The 21909-nt window shown below is 40.0% G+C and overlaps 1 long non-coding RNA gene across 1 annotated transcript; it reads right to left on the bottom strand.

Annotated features, from left to right (window-relative positions):
• Positions 1-8308: 8308 nt before the first annotated feature.
• LOC121820179 (uncharacterized) lies at positions 8309-21873 on the bottom strand. Its single transcript, XR_006060623.2, has 4 exons — positions 21751-21873; positions 19657-19799; positions 18894-19232; positions 8309-12153 (listed from the first exon to the last, which is right to left on the bottom strand). It is a non-coding gene; the product is annotated as an uncharacterized LOC121820179 (long non-coding RNA).
• Positions 21874-21909: the final 36 nt, after the last annotated feature.

The raw sequence follows: 21909 nt of genomic DNA, 5'->3' as shown, positions 1-21909 counted from the left end.
GGAGACCCACATACCACATAAGCCAACATTTAAATAGTAAAATCTATCAAACTGTTAAATAAAATGTTTACCCCCATCCTGACAAAGATATCGTACTAACAATAAAACTTGTACACACTGTGTAAAACAAGCTTTTATGTACCTGAAGAGAACAAGATTTCAAGAAAATGTGATGGTATTATTATTGTACAAGTTCGGGTGCTTTGTTGATTGAGGTGATGATGTTTGAGTAAGTAATACAGTGGAGATGCTCCATAATTAATTCCATACAATTTATTTCTCATGGTTTTATTTCAGGAAGCAAAATGTCAACTAGGTTGTTAAAATCAGGATTTTCTTATAATTTGTGTTCTATTAACAGTAATGTCAAACTGAGTCACTGTAGGTCCTAAACTACATTTAATTAATGTAAATTTGGAGAAACTACCCAGCTGAAAAAATAGCAAAACAATTAATAAAATTTGCAATACACATACTTGGGAATGAAACAAAAATATTACAAAATTTAAACATTATTAAAGAAAATTTTCAGAGAAGGCGATGGCACCCCACTCTTGCCTGGAAAATCCCATGGACGGAGGAGCCTGGTAGGCTACAGTCCATGGGGTCACGAAGAGTTGGACACCACTGAGCGACTTCACTTTCACTTTTCACTTCCATGCATTGGAGAAGGAAATGGCAACCCACTCCAGTATTCTTGCCTGGAGAATCCCAGGGACGGGGGGAGCCTGGTAGACTGCAGTCCATGGGGTTGTGAAGAGTCGGACAGGACTGAACGATTTCACTTTCACTTTTCACTTTCATGCATTGGAGAAGGAAATGGCAACCCACTCCAGTGTTCTTACCTGGAGAATCTCAGGGACGGGGGAGCCTGGTGGGCTGCTGTCTATGGGGTCGCACAGAGTTGGACATGACTGAAGCGACTACAGCAGCAGCAGCAAAGAAAATTTAATGAGATATTTTATTTTCATCATGTACTTATGCAATAATATTTACCATCTCTTATAGTAATGTTTTCATTAAATCTTAATTTATTGCTGGGATTTGATTTGTTTAAAGTGAATCTAATAAAATAATTTCATTTCATTTTCAGTGTTTTGGTCAGTAATTAAATCCTTATTTAATAAAGTATTTATATAATATCCTGTTTGTAAATTTTATGTGGGTTATGGCCAATAAAATCTCACTTTTATTGTTTTGAGTTTTTAAAAATGTAAGCAAGTTGCCTCTTTGAACCTTTCCTATTTCTTGATGCTTTTCACCTTTTTCTCCATAAGCGCTACTTTTCTATTTTCTATTTCCAGCATACTAGAAATATGAATTCATTCTCACTAACCTAAAGGACTAAGAACTAAAATGTCATTATATTCAAATTAAACTCAGTTTGACCTTTTTCATTAAAAGTGGAAATTAAAATTTTATCTACATATTTTCAAAAATGTTATGTTTTAAAATATTCAAAATGGTATATAAAGTAAAATACAATAAAAATTATAATGATTGATTAAAATTTTAACATAAAATTATTTAAACTAGCCTGAAATTATTTACTTGGGGGCAAGTTAATAAAACCTCATTAAATACTTTCACAAAAACTGAACTATTTGCAATTGCAGATTTTAACGTTCATCTAGTCATTACAAAATTTAGATTATTCTTTACTCATATTCTGTCTAGATTTATGTATATGGAGATATAGACATGTAAACAAAACAATATGAGGGTGATACTGACTGTTTAATACTACAAAATGCTCCCTGGGTGCCACATACAATAGTGAGTGTAGAAGACGAAGAGAGTGGGAACGCGGAGGCTTGATACCACTGCAAAAACAATTTCATTCTGCCAGAGTCTAATGCGATCATCTTATTTGAGAGGAAGGATTTGACAACAGGTTAATTTGCTTTTTCTGTTTTCCACCTACTTCCACACCGAGAATCCTCCCTGCACTCAGAAGCAGTGTCAGCGACACAACCCCCAAACCCTGACAGCATTCAGTGGCGGCCAGCATTCGTCTAGAGGAGACAGGAAGAGAAATGCGCAGCGTTTCTCCGAGGATGAAAAGTGTTACTTCCAAGAGCAGATGTTTAGGATTGTGGGTTCTGCCATGTCAGCACCAAGCACCACACAGGTGGCAAGCTGATAGAAGTAACTACATGCCCGTTCACAGAAGTTTGTGATACTTGTGGCCCTCTGAAGGGCCAGGCACAGGACAGGGGCCTTTCTGGCCCAAGTTCTAGATGGATGTCTGGACCCTGCCATCACTGCCCCGAGGGCTGCTGTCCCCAGAGATACGCCACTCATCACACAGAGTGTTTAGGACCAGAGATGATGACATGTGTAGCTCTTCCATAGTGAGAAGAGCTTGGCTGGGTTTTTGTGTGTCTCTGACACAGCAGAAATCTTGCTTGTTCTATTACAATAGCAGTCTGTCTGCATTTCCTGCTGAGAGACCTCAGACAAGTTAGTAATCCTCCAAGTCTTGCTTCTTCAGCTATAAAATGGGTTCAGTAAAACTACATCTTAGAGTTTTATGAAGATTAGTTGATGAATAATCAATTACCCGTTGCCTGATTTTTTTTTTTTTTTTTTTTTTTTTGCCGTTTTTCAGTCACTAAGTGGTTTAGGGCCCCATGGACTGTAGCCCACCAGGCTCCTCTGTCCGTGGGATTTTCCAGGCAAGAATACTGGAGTGGGTTGCCATTTCCTACTCCGGAGATCTTCCCAACCCAGAGATTGAACCCGCATCTCCTGTGTTTCCTGCACTGGCAGGCGGGTTCTTTACCAATGAGCCTGCCTGATAAATACCTATTTTTATTATTCCCGATATAAAATGTATCCCTCCACTCTCCACCCCACTGTTCAATTAATAGGCTCCATCAACTCTCCCTGAAACACCCTCGGGTAAGAAAAACAGATGGGTTGTTCTCTAAAGAAAGAAATTTTATGCCCCCCAAAATCACTGTTTCTCCCAAACTCTATAGGAAACAGTGACTGAACTGCCATTCTATGTAAATCCTAGACAAACCCAGCTTTCCCTCCCTGCTTGCATCCACATTGCCCCCTCACTGTTTGACAAACTCCTTCGGTTCTGCAGATTGTGCCTCTTTAAATTCCTGGACACAACCCGATCTAGGCCCTCAACTCTACCCAGCAATCCAGTATTATCTCACGTGTTGGCCCAGTGACTATTTCAGATCTTACCTACCTCAGTCAAACCTTCCACATCTCCTCATTCTTAGATAACTGTGCTTCTTACTCAGAGAAGGCGATGGCACCCCACTCCAGTACTCTTGCCTGGAAAATCCCATGGACGGAGGAGCCTGGTAGGCTGCAGTCCATGGGGTCGCGAAGAGTCGAACACGACTGAACAACTTCACTTTCACTTTTCCCTTTCATGCATTGGAGAAGGAAATGGTAACCCACTCCAGTGTTCTTGCCAGGAGAATCCCAGGAACAGGGGAGCCTGGTGGGCTGCTATCTATGGGGTTGCCCAGAGTCGGACACGACTGAAGCAAATTAGCAGCGGCAGCAGCAGTGCTTATTTCACAGTGAAAATAAATTCATGTGATAGGAACTCTCTCATCCAAGCCTATAAAAGTCGATTTCATCTTACCCATCAACATCACCACCTTCTCTCTTCCTAAGTTTATCCTCCTACTCTGCTCCTGACTACATTTCCCCCAACGTCTTGTAGATTCCCTATGATAAATTATTAGACTTTGCTACTTCAGTTTCTCTCTTTCCACTAGGTCCTTTTCATCAGTATTTAATTATACTCATGCCTCTCTTTTCTTAGAACAAAAACCTGAAAAAGGAAAAAGAAATGTTCCCTAGACCCGTCCCCTGGTAATTTCTATGTGATCTCTCTCCTTCAACAAATTCTACTTTTGAATGAGTTGTCACCATTTATTAATTCAATTTCTCCAACTCCCACACATTCCCCCAAGCCATTTCCACAAAGTTTCACTTCCCCAAAACTGCTCTCACCAACATTTTCAAGGTCAGCCAGTTTTTCAAGGTGTTGATTGACCTTGGGCAACGTTAATATTGTTGACTCCTTTTTGCTTCTGGAAACACTGTCTTATGACTGCCGTGGCTTTTCCTTTCCTTCCCCCCCCCCACCCCCCCACTATCTACTCAACAGTTTCTTCTTTGTCTCTCCTGCCAGCTCCTCATCTACTCATAGACTTTTAAGGCTTATAAGATCCAGATACTTACTCTATTAACCCCTCACACTCTCACATGACAACCTTATCCATGTCCACTCACAAGACAGGACACTGTCAGGGCAACCCAGACCATCTTAGGAAGGGAAACTACTGGCTCACATAAGTGGGGAATTCAGAGAATGAAACTTGGCTCGGTCTAAGAAGGTGACTAATCATAATAAGAATCTGTCCTGATTTACACAATGTTGTCTTCATCCACAGCCAGACTCCCTGAATAGACAAGAGAGCCACAGGCAGCTCCAGACTTTCCTGGCTCAGAATTCTAGAAGGAAAGAAATTAATATTCATTTATATCCATTTCCACTTTTGCTAAAAGGGTTCTGATAAACTCAGCTCAGTTTACATGCTCTTCCTGAACCAAAGCCCTGTGGCCATAGGGAAAGGCTACTTAGAGGGCCAGTCTGGGTCCTAGCCTTGCAGTAGGAGTAAAACAGATTGAGTGCCAACCAATACACACGCGAGTCCTCACAAGAACTCTGAGGGGGGAGGAAGAGTTATTGGGCAAGAAAACAGAATACATATCCATGGCCTTCTTTATCACTTTTGGTCAATTTTCTGTCTATAATTTCTAACTTAACTATGGGTCTTGAGCTCTAGAAGATCATATAAATAACTTTTCAGCCCTACTTCTTTTGGGGAAATGTATAGGGGCTTCCCTGGTGGCTTAGACGGTAAAGAATCCACCTGCGGTACAGGAGACCTGGGTTTGATCCCTGGATTGGGAAGATCCCCTGGAGAAGAGAATAGTAACCCACTCCAGTATTCTTGCCTGGAGGATCCCATGGATGCAGAAGCCTGGTGAGCTACAGTCCAAAGGGTCATAAAGAGTTAGACATGACTGAGTGACTAAGCATGCACATAAACACATTAAATGAAAGAGTTCTAGAAGTGAACTCAGGACTCCCTTGGCAGTCCAGCAGTCAAGACTTCATGCTTCCAATACAGGGGACATGGGCTGGACACCCGGTTGGGAAACTAAGATCCCACATGCCTTGTGGCATGACCAATAAATAAAGTGAACTCAGTATTTTCTCCCCTAAAACTTGCTTCGCCCCCTTAATTCTCTCCTTCAGCAAGTGGCACCACCATCTATCCACTAGCTTGAGCTAAATACCTAGTGGTCATTCTGGATGCCTCATGCTCTCCAACTGGACATCTACATCTAAGTTATTTTCAGATCCTGTGACTTCATAGTTTAATCTGTTGAAATCATATCAAAGCATCTTTTCTGATCACAATGCCAGAAATCAATTAAATAGTTCCATCTGTCTAGTTCTTTTAATTTCCTCTACCATGATCCTAATTCAAGACATCATTTTTGCATAGACTTCAAAAAAGTTTTCTAAATGATATGCCATTGTTGGCTTCTTTTTATCTCTTCTTTTTAAATTAAAAAAAAAATTTTGAGGCCACACATGTATATGAAGTAGCAAAACATTTCACAAAATTTGTTAAGAAAAACAACACTGGTCTCCTACTCATCCTTCCTTCATTTCCCTAGAGGGAGCAATCATCAGCAATTTTAGCTGATAATTTAGGTGCTTGTGCTCAGATGCTAAGTTGTGTCTGACTCTTTGGAACCCCACGGACTGTAGTCTATGAGGCTTTCTGTCCCTGGGGATTCTCCAATACTAGAGTGAGTTGCCATTTCAAAATCTGCAAGCTTCAGTACCTAGTCTGCTTACATCTTCTAACTGCCAGGTCCTCCAGGGGGTCTTCCTGACCCAGGGATTGAACCTGCATCACCTGCATTGGCAGGCAGATTCTTTACCACTGAACCACCAGGGAAGCCCAGGTATTTAGCTAATAAATAATAAGCTGTATTATTATATTTTTCAATTTTAAGCATTTTCTATTGACTTTCCACTAGGAAAGGTGAGGACTTAACTCCCTTTCCTTCTCTCTCTCTCTATATGTGTGTGTGTGTGTCAACCACCCTTTTCCCAATAAAGTTGTATCATAATTTTGGCTTGATATGTTGGATTGGCATTCAATGCTATACATTATTAAACTATATAAAACTATTCACTGTTGAAGATATTAATGATAGACTTTTTTTCTTTCTTCCTATTTAGTATATTTTTCTCCTAAGTGGCTTCTTTCTGTTTTTCTTTTTTTTTTTGGATCTATATCTTTTATATTAGAGGGCCTTCTGAGATGCCTGTTAACATCTTAATACCTACTTGTCTGTGTATACTGTAGAGGGAGGGGTGATTGGAAGCTCTGGGTCCATGAGTGAGGTGTGTTAACTGTGAGATTCATCACCAGGTGATCTAACTGGGCCACTTAATTGTGGAACCTCTGATGTTGGTATTTCTAGGACTTTCCCTGGGCCTCAGAAATTTCCTAAAGAAAACCATTCCACTTTCCTGCTTTAGGAAGAAAGGAAATCGAGAAAAGAAGTTGAGCCAGGGCTGGGACTGGACCACTGCTAAATTCCACGTGGGCCTGGAGGTGCTCCTTTTAAGGCTGGGGTGGGTCAGAATCCCTGACTCGGGTGAACCCAAGATGGGGCTGGCATGGCTTACAAGAGTGCTGATCTGGAGGTTGGGAGACTAGGCTCCATCCAGTTTTGCTTGTGCCATGAAAGATGAGGATGGGGGTGGGGGCACCTGTTTTTATTCTGTCCTGTTCAAGTGATTGCAAGCTCTACCTTTTAAGTAAAGTTCCCAGGTTTTATACTAAATGATCTTCATTGGTTTTGAAAAATGGCTTTCAGAATCCTAGGAATGGAGAATAAAATCTGCAATCTAAAATTCAGTACCTAGTCTGCTTACATCTTCTAACTGGCCCATTTTTCAGAGGTCACACCTTCTTCCAGACTTCCATGCCTGGGTATGGGAACAAGCCTGCTATCTTATCCTGTGTGGGTAAGAAACAGTTGCCCAGCTATGTGGAATGTAGCAGTGCATTTGATGACTTCTTACATAGATGTTAAACTAGTCCTTCAGTTTACTGAATGAACAAATGCCACCTGTGTTTAGAGAAACATAGAGGGCTAGCCTGAACTTGGAGGAGTAACCCTAAGGAGAACATAATAATTCAATACAAGGTTATGACACAAAAATATAAAGGTGTGCCAAACTTCTGAGTCAGGAGAGATGAAACTGATTGAGAAACACAGGGACAAAATTACAGGATGCATGGCAAGTTTGTTAGATGGGGAGAGAGAATGTGTTGAAACTCAAGATGCAGAATGGGTTAAGTATTTGCATTCTGCTGCAAAAAGGGTTATACATCTAATTTGCAGAGGTGTGTGATAGTTACAGATTGTGTCTATAGCTGGTTTTACATTTTGAGTTTTTAATAAATTGTAGTACTAGATCATTTTTAGTTAAAATGTTACACTATTGGTAGTTTTTTTTTAATAAGTGTATTTTTATATTACAAACAAAAGGAACACATCTGGAAAGTATTTATGAAGGAAGATACGTGCTCCTGGAAACAGATACTAATAATGCATTTTAGTGAGAACTCAGAGACATCTGTATCTGAAATGACTCATGGGGCTTCCTTTCCTATGTGTTACAGCTCCACTGCAGATTCAAACCCCAGACAGGGAAAGATTAGTCAGTTTGGATTTCAGTGCACACCTCAATAACTAACAATAACAATAACAGTAGTAGTAGTATAGTAGGGCTTTCTAGGCGGCACTAGTGGTAAAGAACTTGCCTGCCAATGCAGAAGAGGTAAGAGATGTGGGTTGGATCCCAGGGTCGGGAAGATCCCCTGGAAGAGGGTATGGCAACCCACTCCAGTATTGTTGCCTGGAGAATCCCATGGACAGAGGAGCCTGGAGGTCTACAGTTCATAGGATCACACAGAGCTGGACACAACTGAAGCAACTTAGCACAGCACAGCACATAGTAATAGTAATAGTGATAGTAATCATATGTGTGTGTGTTCAGTTGTGTTAATAGTAATCATAATATGTACCCTACTGCTCCATACAAGGATTCACACCTAAAAAGGTAGCATCGATAAAATGTGTATGGGAAAAGAAAGTGCTACAACTGTGTTTTCTTTTGGATGGGAATTCTCTTAACTACTACTAGAAACTCAGAGTCATCTCAAGCCAGTGTTTCTGTGCTTTATTTGCAAGTCATATTCAGGTAATAGTTCTCAAGGGCCTGAAGAAAATGTGCCACAAATATCTTTGTGAAATCCTTTCTCCTTCCCTGTTGTTACACGTGAATTTAGATGGGAAGAAATTGTAACTTGAAGGACACTCTGAGGTACCAGAAAACTCTCACCTGTGGGTGCAGGGCAGTTCTTGACATAGGACCACAGGTCACCTCAGTTTGAGGACAGTTTGTCTTCGGAATCATAACAATAAAATATCAGTTGCTATTATACTCTATTACTTTATCATGACTATCTAGTGCCTTGTTTACTGTTTAGCACATGATGCCTTAATAGTTATCTCATTTCTCCTACTTTAGAGAAGTTTATTTAAACATCTGTTAATGAATAGAGATATGTGCTAATCTTGTAAGTGTTCAATAAATCAGTTATAATACTTATCATTTCAGCTAAACAAAAATCATAGAAATCAGATTACATATTTTCTTAAGAAAGGGAAAAGGCCAGGTCATGATAATGAGGGCTGGTAAACTATCTTCCTTTTTCACTTTAGCTTCAATTGTCATGTTTTTAAGTTCTACTCATTTAAAAGTTACACCAATTTTAGTAATAAATGCCTTTATGACTGATGGTAATATAAGATCTTAAAAATACATTTATATCATCTGGCCAAAGAATCCTACACCTGAATTATATATCTTTATGTTCATAGAAGTGTTCAGTGGTATCTGTGTGTAAAAATCAGCAATGTATAATAAATGCATTAAAAACAAAATTCAGTAGAACCTAATTATTTTTATTAATAAAATTGATATGTTTTACTCATTTAAAAATTACATCAATTTTATTAATAAAAATAATTAGGTTCTACTGATTTTTACACATAGACACCACTGAACACTTCTAAGAAAATAGGAGAAAGATGTATAGTCAGGAGTAGCATTCTTTTGCCAGATGATATAAATGTATTTTTAAGATCTTGTTACATATTACCTTCTTGATGGTTAGAAAAATGGCACCCATTTATATTACCATCAGCCATAAAAGCATTTACCCTTTTCCTTGCAGCCCTGCCAGCATTGAGGTAAATCATTTTTATGTCTCTAAGAACTGATGAACAGCAAACATCCAGAACCACTGATTTGCACACTAGACCTTCAAATTTCTATGCCAGTTATCTTGTTAGAATTAAGATCTTGTAATGAAGGATTTTGCCTGAGAAGAATTCAAGTTATTTACCCAATCATATTACTCTGACCATTTCTGTATTCAGTTTTCAAAGAAACCGGTTGCAAAAATCCTAGATTGCTACATTGTTTATTAATCTAGGGTTTTAGTCTTTTCACATGAACCATTTATTGGCCATGTTGTATAATTTTGTCCTGATTTGAAGCTATTAAAATGCCTTCAAAATTAATACCAAAATATTTTGAAAGAGATTGTAAAGCTGTGGACAAATTAATGTGGTTTAATACCATCTTAAAAAAGAAAAGGTTTTCTGAAAATAGGACAGTAAATGAAAAGCTTTTCAATGCAAAATTACAGAAATTATAAATGAAAGACAGCAAACATTATTTTAACATACACAGCTACACTCACAAGAAAGTGGGGGAAGTCTCCAGAGGACACAAAGGAAAGAAAGGAAACTGAATGAAAAAAAAAGTCTTTCAAAGAGGGGTTTGTGAATCCTGATGAACCAGAGGCTTGGAAATTAACTGAGCATAAATCCATGCTGAAATGCCATGTAGGGAATTGAGCCTACAAAAAGATAGGCAGTTAGAAATTATTTACACATATGGAAAAGGTAAACTAAAAGTTATCTGTCCCTAACATAGGAAGGTGAGAAGGAAAACTTTTGGTCTCAGCCAAGGCTTTTGTTGAAAAAAGTTAATAACGTTGTAAATTTATGATCATAGACCTGATCACACAATTTTGAGGTTTGAATTGACATTATCATTGTAAGTCTGGGAACTACATACCAATAAATTAACATAAATATGAACCTAGACTAGTTACAATCCTAGGATACCTTAAATCAAATTACATAGGATTACCACACATAAATCCTGGGAAGATAAGCTCACATTCTAAAACTCTAAGACATACATGGAAAAAAATCTACCCTGAAAAAGATCAGCAGAGAAAAAAAGGTATGATTGGATCCCACCTCCAAGAACAAGATTATCAGACACAACAATAAAAGAAACATGTTAAATAAAGTATATAAACTAAACAAACAAGGACATGAGAAAGATATGTTACTATGAAAATAGCCAAGCAATTTTAAAAAGAAAAAATAAATTTGTAGAAAAAAATATATCCACTAGAATTTAAGTTACTGAATATGGTGGTTGGTGGTTTAGTTGCTAAGTTGTGTTTTACTTTTTGTGACCCCATGGAGTGTAGCCCGCTAGGCTCTCCTATCCATGGGAATTCTCCAGGCAAGAATACTGGAGTAGGTTGCCATTTCCTTCTCCAAAAGAAATATAGTCACTGCTGCTGCTGCTGCTGCTAAGTCGTTTTAGTTGTGTCTGACTCTGTGCGATCCCATAGACGGCAGCCCATCAGGCTCCCCCGTCCCTGGGATTCTCCAGGCAAGAACACTGGAGTGGGTTGCCATTTCCTTCTCCAATGCATGAAAGGGAAAAGTGAAAGTGAAGTCGCTCAGCCGTGTCTGACTCTTCGCGACCCCATGGACTGCACCCTACCAGGTTCCACCATCCATGGGATTTTCCAGGTAAGAGTACTGGAGTGGGGTGCCATCGCCTTCTCCAAATATAGTCACTAGAATTTAACAATTGTTGAATATGTTAAACTCAAGATTATATGAATATAGAAAGAGTGTTAGTGCATTGGTAGATTTTACTAAGAAAACTATGGACAATATGATAAAATAAATAAATAGCGTGAAAAAGAAATGAACAGACATGCAGGATAGATTGAGAAGGTTCAACATATGTGTAACTGGTACACCATGAGAAGACACTAACGAGATTAGAAGAGAGGCAAATTTTGTAAATGAAACAAACATAGAAGAGGGCGTCCCAGGTGACGCTAGTGGTAAGGAACCTGCATTCCAATGCAAGAGCCACATAAGACGTGGGTTAGATCCCTAGATCAGGAAGATCCCCTGGAGAAGGCAATGGAAACTTCAGTATTTTTGCCTGCAGAATACCATGGACAGAAGATCCTGGTGTGCTACAGTCCATGGGGTCACAAAGAGTTGGACATGACTGAAGCAACTGAGCATGCATGCATAAACACAGAACTCTCCAGAATTTAATAAAGTTAGGAATCTAAGATTCAAAGTCTAAACAAGTAAGTCTGGAGGATAGCAAAGCTACATGCTTAAACTACTGAATCTCAGAAATAGAAAGGAGATATTAAGCAATGAGGCACAAAAAAATACAGACTGATAAGTAACATTTGTTGCTGCTGTTCAGGCACTCAGTTATGTCCAACTCTGAGACCCCATGGACTGCAGCACGCCAGATTTCCCCGTACTTCACCATCTCTGGGATTTTGCTCAAATTCATGTCCATTGAGTTGGTGATACCATCCAAGCATCTCATCCTCTGTCGCCCCCTTCTCCTCCTGCCCTCAGTCTTTCCTAGCAGTGGGTCTTTTCCAATGAGTTGGCTCTTCACATCAGGTGGCCAAAGTATTGAAGCTTCCAATGAATATTCAGGGTTGATTTCCTTTAGGATTGATTGGTTTGATCTCCTTGCAGTCCAAGGGACTTTTGAGAGTCTTCTCCATCACCACAGTTCAAAAGCATCAATTCTTCAGTGCTCAGCCTTCTTTATGGTCCAACTCTCACCATAAATAGCATCAATAGCTACAAGAAGACAATGAAATAATATAGTTATAATATTGATAAGAAAATAACTGAGAATCTAGATATTATATCCAGATAAGCTATCATTCAAATATGAGACCAATTTAAAGGGTTAATAATGAGTAAATTTAGTTAAATGTTGCTGAATGAACTATTAAGCGAAGTGTCGCTATTTCAGGGAGAAGAGTAATTGCAGAAAGGAAGGAGAGGCAAGAAGGAAAATACCATTTTACATATTGGTAAATCTTAAAAAAGTTGAATATAAAAAAGAATAAGAAATATGATGACCAATTCATAGCTATAAAACCAAGGTGATATGAAAATACTGGGTAATATTAGCATTACCCAGAAGGAGGAAAGAATAAGTTTTTAGAGTATTTTTAACATTTACTTTAAATTTACACAAGAAGTTCATTCTACTTACTGACAAACACATGGAGTCAAACTGCCATCAAGGTGGCAGTTTCCATCCTGCCCCTCCTTTATAATCAGTCCTTTCCCACACTCCTAACCACCGGCAACCTCTGCTCTGTTCACCATCTCGGTAGTTTTCCAGACTGCCATATAAATGGAATCACAAAGAACGTACCCTATTTTATATGTAACATATAAAACTGAGACTCATCCACATTGTTGCATACATCACTATTCCAGTCTTTGATTCCCTAGTTTTGATAATTCCAACATCTGGTTGATTCAGGGTTGGCATCTGTTGATTAGCTTTTCCTTTAAGTTGTGGTCATATTTTTCTGGTAATTTTTTGTAAATTCAAATGTACCATAGGCATTTTGAATATCATGTTGTGAGACTCTGGATCCTGTTAAAATCCCGTGGAGAATGTTGATGATGTTAGCAATCAGTCAACATTCAGACTGAAAGTTCTACCTTGCAATCTGTAGGCTGTGGTTCCATTGGCAGTTCAGTTTTCAAAGCTTTGCTATGCTGTGTGTGTCTGCCCTGCACATGCACCCTTTGTGTGCCAGTCTGGGAACTGGGTACTGTTTTATGTCACAATTCAGTTCCCAAAACCTCTGCTGTGCTTCTTTTAGTCTGTTCTGTACATGCACAGGTCAGGTGTAAGCTTGATTTGCGTCAGGTCACACATATAATTTAGGAGTCCTCTTCTCCAGACCCCTCAGTTCAGGGATTTCTCCCATGTTCTCAGGTAAAGGTCCTCTTCTCTCAGTTACTTTCACCAGAAAAGATGGTTCTACCAGGCTCTACCATGACAATCATGTTTATTTTTTCGTCCTTCAATCTACTCTTGGAATTAAACATATTTCCTATTGACCTCTGTTAAATTCAACATGTTAATATTTTCTTTAGGATTTTTTCATTAATATTTTCTCTCTCAATATGCACACACAAATTGCTATGGATTGAAATTGCACCCCCAAAATTCATATGTTTAAGCACCAACTCTCAATATGATGGTATTTGAAGATGAGGCCTTTGGAAGTAATTAGGTTTAGACAAGGTCATGAGGGTGGAGCCCTCATGATGAGATTAGTGCCCTTTATAAGACGAGACACCAGAGAACTTGCTCCCTTTATGATGTGAGAATACAGTGAGAAAGGGGCTATCTGCAAACTAGGATGAGAGCCCTCACCAAAACCTGATCCCATTGGCAGCCTGGTCTCTGCCTTCCAGCCTCCGGTTGGTTAGGCCATTCTGTCTATATTTTGGTATGGCAGCTTGAGCTGACTAATGTACACATCCTGTTGGTTCTGTTTCTCTGGATACAGATGCCTTCCTTCTCTGTCTCTGAAACAATTTCTATTACATTGACATTCTCCGTACTAGAAACATTTGAAAAAAGTCATCCACAAAACAACTTTTTATTTGAGGTTTCTCTGATTGCTTCCTGTGTTTCTTATGAGGCTGCTCATCTGTTTAGGTTTTATATCTCTTCTGGGGTCAATTATTTTTAAATATCTGTAAGATCATCTATTTTACTCAGTTTTTCAAATTTGTTTGCATAGTACTGTAAAACGTACATGCATGCATGCTCAGTTGTGTCCGGCTCTTTGCAACACCATGGACTTGTAGCCCACCAGGCTCCTATATCCACAGAATTTTCCAGGCAACAATACTGGAGTGGGTTGCCATTTCCTCCTCCAGGGAAGTTTCCTGATCCAGAGATCAAATCCATGATATGTACTGTTGTAAAATATTGTCATATAATAGCTTATTTTTCAATTGTGGTTATTCCTGTCATTACCATACTCTTCAGTGAGTGTATCACAGTGTGATTTCAACTTGCATCTCAACTCCTGCTCTTCATATCTCTGGTTTATCCCAGATGACATTTTCAAACATTAATGATGTTACTGTCCTTCCTCCAAGGCTATTGGTATTCTTTTTGCTGTTGTTTAATAATTTTTGCCTTTTCAATTAAGTTTTGTACCTCTGCTCCTACTCCATATATTTCTTTAGAAATTTCTGTTACTTCATTTTCCGCTCCCCATTTTTTCATGTATTTTCTTGTTTCTTGGCACATTAGCTACCAATTTGTTTATTAAAGGTGAATGATCATCTTTTTAGCAGCCTATATATCAATTTAATAAAACAAAGTAACTGAAACTATGAGGGCTGACATTGATCCTATATCTAAGCACTTAACATATTCAGAATAGTTAACACTATTTTATAGCTAATATTAATCAATGTTATTATTACAGCACATTCAACATATTCCTAAATAAAAGGTATTTAAAACTGAGTAAACATTTTAATTATCTCAGAATAGAGTATCTTAGTGTAGCAGAGACTGCTAACTTTCAGTATCTATTCTTCCTTGTTTTTGATAGTAAAAACCCCTTCTTGTTAGCGGCTACATTTCCCACTTTACCTTGCAGAAAATTGTGACTACATGACTATGTTCCAGTCAGTAGGTCTCAGCGCAAGCACAACCTCAATATCATTTCCTTCAAGGGAATTACCCTCTGCTTTCACTCTCTTCTCTGTGGGCTGGAACTGGGAGGTGCTGCCCAAGGCAAAACTAGCATAGAGTGTCTTTACCGAAGTTTTAAAACATGGCTGCTCCAGGAAAATAAAGATATCCTTGCTTTGCCACTGGATTTGATAAAAACAGTCACTTTGGACAGATGATTCATACCTTTGGACAAACTCATGGCCAAAACTGCTGTTTCATCCTCTTGTCCCTAACCAATGCTACAGAAGAATTTGGGCTAAATTTTTGCCAGTGAGCTGTCTTCTACTGCGAGGCAAGATGACATCCCAAGTAATGGCCAACCAACAAGAAAGCAGAAACCTGAGCTCCTTCCCAAAGGACTTTATGAAGCAGAGCCCACCTTACAGGTGTAGCATGAGGAAGAAATTGATTTCTATCTTTGGGAGGGTTTCATTGTTGTAGTAGCTCTATATTTTAACTATACTTTGATTTCTATCCTACACAAAGCATTGACTTGATACTTGATATCGACTAAATAAATTCATCTCTTTATTCAACTCCCAAACTCACTCAGTGCAGATATCTTCGACATGAGATGAAATTCAGTCTTTAAGTCAGAATGTCACAGAAGTGGATCTTGTTAACGCATACTGAAGCACACAACTTCTGTTATATATGAGTTGTTCTTATTTTTTCTATTTTACTAAAATCTGTGAAACGGGCATCTTTCAGCTTACTAGTCTATTTGCTCTTTTCCCTCAATATATTTCTGAGTAGAATATTCTTCCTCTCAAAAGAAGGGGGATTTTTTTTTTAATCCTAGTGATTCATGGAGGATTTTGTCAGTCAACCTCAAGCAAACATTCAAGGAACTAAAATAAGCTCATTTTCAGAAAATAGTGACTCTACAGATATCCAATGTGTCAACTGCCACTAAGGTAATTTTCCTTCTTTGTGTAAATGATGACGATAAAAGAAATAACTCCCTTCATGTCAAATAAACTTGGGCATACCTAGGGCTTGTCAAACCAAGTGAGCCTTTCAGTGCAGGATGCAATATTTATGTAATGTAGTACCACATTTTGATAAATGTTTACTAAATATATAACATGCGCCAAAGTCTATGCCGTGCATAAAGATTTTCCTTACCTTTGAAACCCTTGCATATCATCTGCTAGTGGGAGAGACAAATGAGTAAAGAGATAATCTTAATATAGTGATTTTGACAAAGCACAGTGCAAGTCAGTTATTAATGTATTGATTCTCAACTCCAAAACCATTGTTCTTTGCCTGCTTGTGATACTGAAATATTTCCTTCCAGATGGCATGATATTAACGTTGGTCAATAGAGGGCGCTGGAGGGACACTGCAGGAGGTGGGGCTGCCTCTTCCTGGTTCCTATGCGTCTTCTTTCTCCTGAGATGTTGTGCCTTCTGTGTGTATGGCACAATGTGTGCCTTCTATGTGCCTTCTTTCTCCTGAAATGTTGGGCTAACATGCAGGACATCCAGTGGAGCTCACCTTCAGTGACTTTCAGCAGCACTCCTGTAGAAGTCTTTTCAGCCCCAATAGCATTTCCAGCAGTAACTGCAGCAGTACCTCCCAAAGCAGTTTGTAGGTGAGTTCTGGAGTCATCCAAGCTGAGTTTACTGGCATCTCATCATCTCCAGGCAGCAGCTTCTGGAGTGTTCTATAGTCTTTCCAGCTACCTACACATCTGCAAGTTCATTTTACAGCCTCACGGCTGGATTTAGCTGGGTTCTGTGGGTGCCCAGAGAGTTCAATACCTCTTGCTGGTGACTTCCCGGCAATTTTCTGGTAAGTCAAGCCAGTATCCAACTAGCTGCCCAGCCAGTTCAACAGCAGCTTCCCCAGGTAGCCTCCCAGCAGGCAGTGTCCTACCAGCTAGCCTCAGCCTACTAGCATCACTGCAGAAGCCTTCTAGCTTGGGAGTTCCAGCCCCCACTGTTCATGACCTCGGCTTGCTGAGGATGGACCAGTGCTGGCCTGGGCACTCAGGAAACCTCTCCATTATCCATTGGGCAGCAACTACCTCACAGAGAAATGAGTCACAGTCTTGGGAAGAGTCTCCTTCCTTGGATACTTCTTCATCCTCGGGGTATTCTTTAGAACTCTTTTGATCCCTTTTCACTAGTTTTCTCTGAAAACAGTGAATAATTCTTCATATTAAGCTTTCCCTTTACAAGTTACTCTGGGGTTTCCATCTCCTTGTCAGGCTCTAACTTACAAACACTATTATTATATCTTACCCATAATTATTGACTCTAAATTAACAATAATACATAACAATTCTTGCTGATACTGAATAAATTCCATCTTTCCTGGAGAAATATCTGGCAGTCTGTTTGTTTTAGGTCAACACATCTCACCTAAAAATGAATGTTGAAGAAATCCTGTATCAAGCAAGAGAAAATTATTTTCGCAGTCAAGAATTGAAGTACATTATAAATTTAACTCAAAAGTTTGATAATCCATTGTCTGTGGGGCTTAAGTTTGAGGAAAAGGGAGTGTTAAACAACCAATGCTCCACTTTATCGCCTGACACGGGACTCTGAAGTTTAGAATAGAACTTCTGTGTGGAAACACACAGGCCCACAGGAGTAAGGCTAAGTTAATTCTTTTTAAAATTATTAAAAATTTAAAAAAATATGAATCACAGAATAGCATATTACATCTTCCAAGAGCAAGTTCTCATGGAATTGAGGAGGACATTATCCTTATTATTTTATAAGGACTTTATTGTTTAGTTGCTAAGTCGTGTCTCTTTTGTGACCACATGGACTGTAGCCCATCAGGCTCCCCTGTCCATGGGATTTCCCCGGCATTTCCATATCCAAGGGATCTTCTTGACCCCAACCCAGGGATCAAACCCACATCTCCTGCATTGGCAGGTGGATTCTTTACCATCATGACACTGGGGAAGCCTTAGCTACCTGGGTAAGGAGTTACTAACACAGAAGTTTGAGGTCACACATTGTAGAATTCAGCTCAGTAACATAATCTCCACATGGACTCTACAACAAGAAATACACAGTGAAACACAAAGATGAAGCCAATTCCTGCCGTTAAGGAGTTTATCATTCAGTAAGGAAGAGACTTTTGTGTATGACATGGGCATCCCTGGTGGCTCGGACAGTAAAGGATACACCTACAATGCAGGAGACCTGGGTTTGATCCCTAGGTTGGGAAGATCCCCTGGAAGAGGGCATAGCAACCTACTCCAGTATTCTTCCCTGGAGAACCCCATGGAGTGGCAAAGAGTCGGACACAACTGAGCGACTAACCACAGCACAAGTATGTGGCAAACAGAACTAAGGAGAAAGTACAGGAGGAAGGCAGAGTGGACTGCGGGACAGCAAAGGATATGGTCAGAGCAAGCAGTCCAGCTCAGCCAGAATATAAAATGCATGGCTGAGTGTGACAGAAAGTACTCACATGCTATGCTAAGACACTGAGTTAATTCTTAATCATTTTAACATTTGAATAAGAAATTGAAACAAGCTTATTTCAGGAGGCTTTTGACCAGAAGGAAACCCAATTTAAAGTGACTTTAGGGACTTCTCTGGTGTCCAGCAGCTAAGACACGGCACTTCCACTGCAGGAGGAAGGTTCAATTCCTGGTTGGGGAGCTAAGATCTCACATGCCACATGTGGCAAAAAACAATATTGTAGAAAAAAACTAAAACTAATTTTATTAAATAATCAAAAACAATAAAGTGACTTTAAACATATTTCTTTAGCTCACATTCCAATAGGTGAGGTAAAGGTAGGCATTGGGTAAATAGGTCAGTTCAGTGATACTCACTAAAGACCCACGGTTTCCATCTGCACTCTTCATTTGGTACAGTGTGGACTCTTGACAACTCTGAGCTTCTCCAGGTGGAATCTTTCTGCTTCCTTTTGGGCTCCTCTATCTCAGCAAGGCTCAGGATTCTGAAAGAGTGGTTGCAGTCTCCACTGGTGACGCTCTGATGAACTCTGACACTTGACAACATGGACTTCAAACCTTTTTCCACCTATAGTTCTATTTCTTGAGCTCTCAAAGCCTTGGTTTCATCATCAGAGATGATAATAGTCTATCCATATCCATGACCAATGATTGTGACTGTTTTCTTTTGTTCCTCAGCAAACATATAGTTATACACTGTAAGTTCAAAATATAAAATTGTGGTAAGTACTATTAAAAGATGCTTTGTGTGACAATGCAATGTGATCTTTGTAAAGAATTTAGCTGTGCCTGGAAGAGCATAAAGTGCCAAAGAAATGATGGCTATGTCACCAAAACAAATTCTTGGCTCAGATGATTTGGATACCCCGGGTAACCTTTGAGAACCAGCTTTACTGAAGTTAATGAATAGCAAAAATTTGTAGGAGATGAATGAGGATGATGGTATAAGGAATCTTTGCTATGAAATAAAATGAGTGGGTCCAGAGGGCCCAAGGTAAGAGAATAATTGCTTCCTCTTCTGTTTCAATTTGGGATCAAGAAGCAGGGATTTGCTGTTGTTCAGGTGCTCAGTCGTGTCCAACTCTTTGCAACCCCATGGACTGCAGCACACCAGGCTCACCTGTCCTTCACCATCTCCTGGAGTTTGCTCAAACTTATGTCCACTGAGTCCGTGATGCCATCCAGCCATCTCATCCTCTGTTGCCGCCTCTCCTCCTGCCCTCAATCTTTCCCAGCATCAGGGTCTTTTCCAGTGAGTTGACTCTGCATCAGGTGGCCAAAGCAGAGATTAAATAAACAGCACTACCCTGATTATTTGTATCTATCTGGTCTGCACAAAAAGTTCTGTGTCTTCCCTCCCAGTTATGAAATATTTGATTTGGTTACACTGAAATTTTAATTTATCCAACTAGAATCACTTCTAGAAAATGTCCCTAAATTAACTCCACCAATTTTCTAATTGGTCACCAGAGTTAGGACTCCCACCTGTGACTTAATCTAAACTGAAAACAAGTGATTAAAACAACTGAAAACAGTAATTGTGGAGATGTTTACAATTGTATAGATGGAAACAGCCAGTATTGTCCCTAATCTTAAGGAATTCACAGCTGTTGGTAGGTAGGGCCTGATTTAGTTAAAAACAATCCAGAAACTGTGAGATAAAAATATGCTTTGGAGAGGTGGGAATGGGGGAAGTCGAGGGTGGGGCATGAGGGGGCTGAGTGGGGGGTCAGGGGGTTGGAGGGGTGAGGGAGTTGGAGGTTTGGGGTGAGGGGGTTGAAGGGGCAAGGGGTTAGGGCTCTAGAGTCCAACAGCACTTGAGTCTTAAAGGGAGTGTGGAAAGTAGTCAGAGAATGGAGGGCTAGGAAAAGAGAGGAAGAGAAGGAGAGAGAGAGATGGAGAAGAGAGACAGATATGGGGTGGGGAGGTAGAATTTTCCTGACCTAGGGACTGGATCAATAGGTCAAGGCTGCACCAAGGATTCAAGAAACATCTGACTCCCAGCTCAGGCCTATTTCCTGTCCAGACTCCCACAGGTCCAGCTTTCAGGTTTTAGCTCCACTTCAGCCATGAAATCCTCTTGGATTCACCCTCCACCCTCCACTGGCTAGTCTACTAGCCAGAACTGATTAGCTAGTAATTTTTCAAAATTAAATAATGGTGTGATCTGCAAACATGGACAGTCAATGTCCCTGATATCAACAGTAGCAGAGAGAATATGCTCTGGATTTGACTCCTCTTGGCCTGAAAGAGAGGAAAACAGAACACCCAGCAACACAAAAGGAAAATCCTAGTTAAAAGCCAGTTTGCTTATGCATTTGGACACTTATGACAAAAATTAGTGTCATTGGGCTAAAAAGGCAAACTGAGGTCGAGTTAGAATAAAATTCACACCAAATTCAAGAACTTCAGCCTTCCTGAAAGTGTCATTTACAGATTAACTACCAAACCCACAGTTCACTGTCACACACATGCATTTATGAGCGTTTGCCATTCACCAAGCCCAGGTAAAAGGATTCACGAATCAGCAACATTCCCTGCTTTCACTGAGCTTGCCATCTGAAAGACTGAAACTTCAAAATGTTATAATACGTGTTAACATTTAAATTTTAAAATTGCACATTTATAAAACGCTTGTTTTTTAAAGTAATTATCTGTAGGCAGACTTCACTTGTGTAGAGATCAATTAATTCATAGCACAGCTGTCTAGATTTTTCAAACATAGGCAATTCCACACCTAATCCTTGAGATAATCAGTGATTTGCTAGGATTAAAACCCCTTCACTCCCTAGACCACGTACTTGACCCCAGAGGCAACCTGATGGTGCAGGAAGAGTGTTAAAGACTAAACATCACTGATAGCATCCAAACATCTCCATCAACCTACCGATCAGAAATATGTGCTAAGCGCAATGCAATGTGTTCGTCTGCCTACCCCCAAACCCCTCGCTCCTACCTCCCATACCCCCGACCAACCTCCCTCCCCCTCTCTGGATTTGGCTCATTTTGGCAAAGAACATCTTAGGACCCCCCGCCGCCCCCCACCTCCCACCCACTTTCCCTCCCACCCTCAATTTGGCTTATCTCGGCAAAGAACATCTTAGGAGGCCTCCCTCCCTTCCTCCCCTCTTTCTTTCTTTCAAAGGCGGATAGGGAGAAGTTCATCTCCCTATTCGAGAAAAATTACCTCCACTAAATCTCACCCTTGGCTCACCTCTTGGTTCTCAGATCAGGCAAAAGGTCATCGCGTGCAAGACCCTCGTCGGAGGCGAGCACGCTCCATAGCTGGGGCCGCTCCGCCCTCACAGCCGGCTTTGGCTCACGCGGAGCTCGGAGTGGCGAGAGGCTCGTGCGGCAGCTGATCCTGGCTCCT

The sequence above is a fragment of the Ovis aries genome, chromosome 8, assembly GCF_016772045.2.
Source record: "Ovis aries strain OAR_USU_Benz2616 breed Rambouillet chromosome 8, ARS-UI_Ramb_v3.0, whole genome shotgun sequence".
NCBI lineage: Eukaryota > Metazoa > Chordata > Mammalia > Artiodactyla > Bovidae > Ovis > Ovis aries.
Note: the sequence above shows the minus strand (reverse complement) of the source record. Positions and strands in the feature narration are given on the sequence as shown.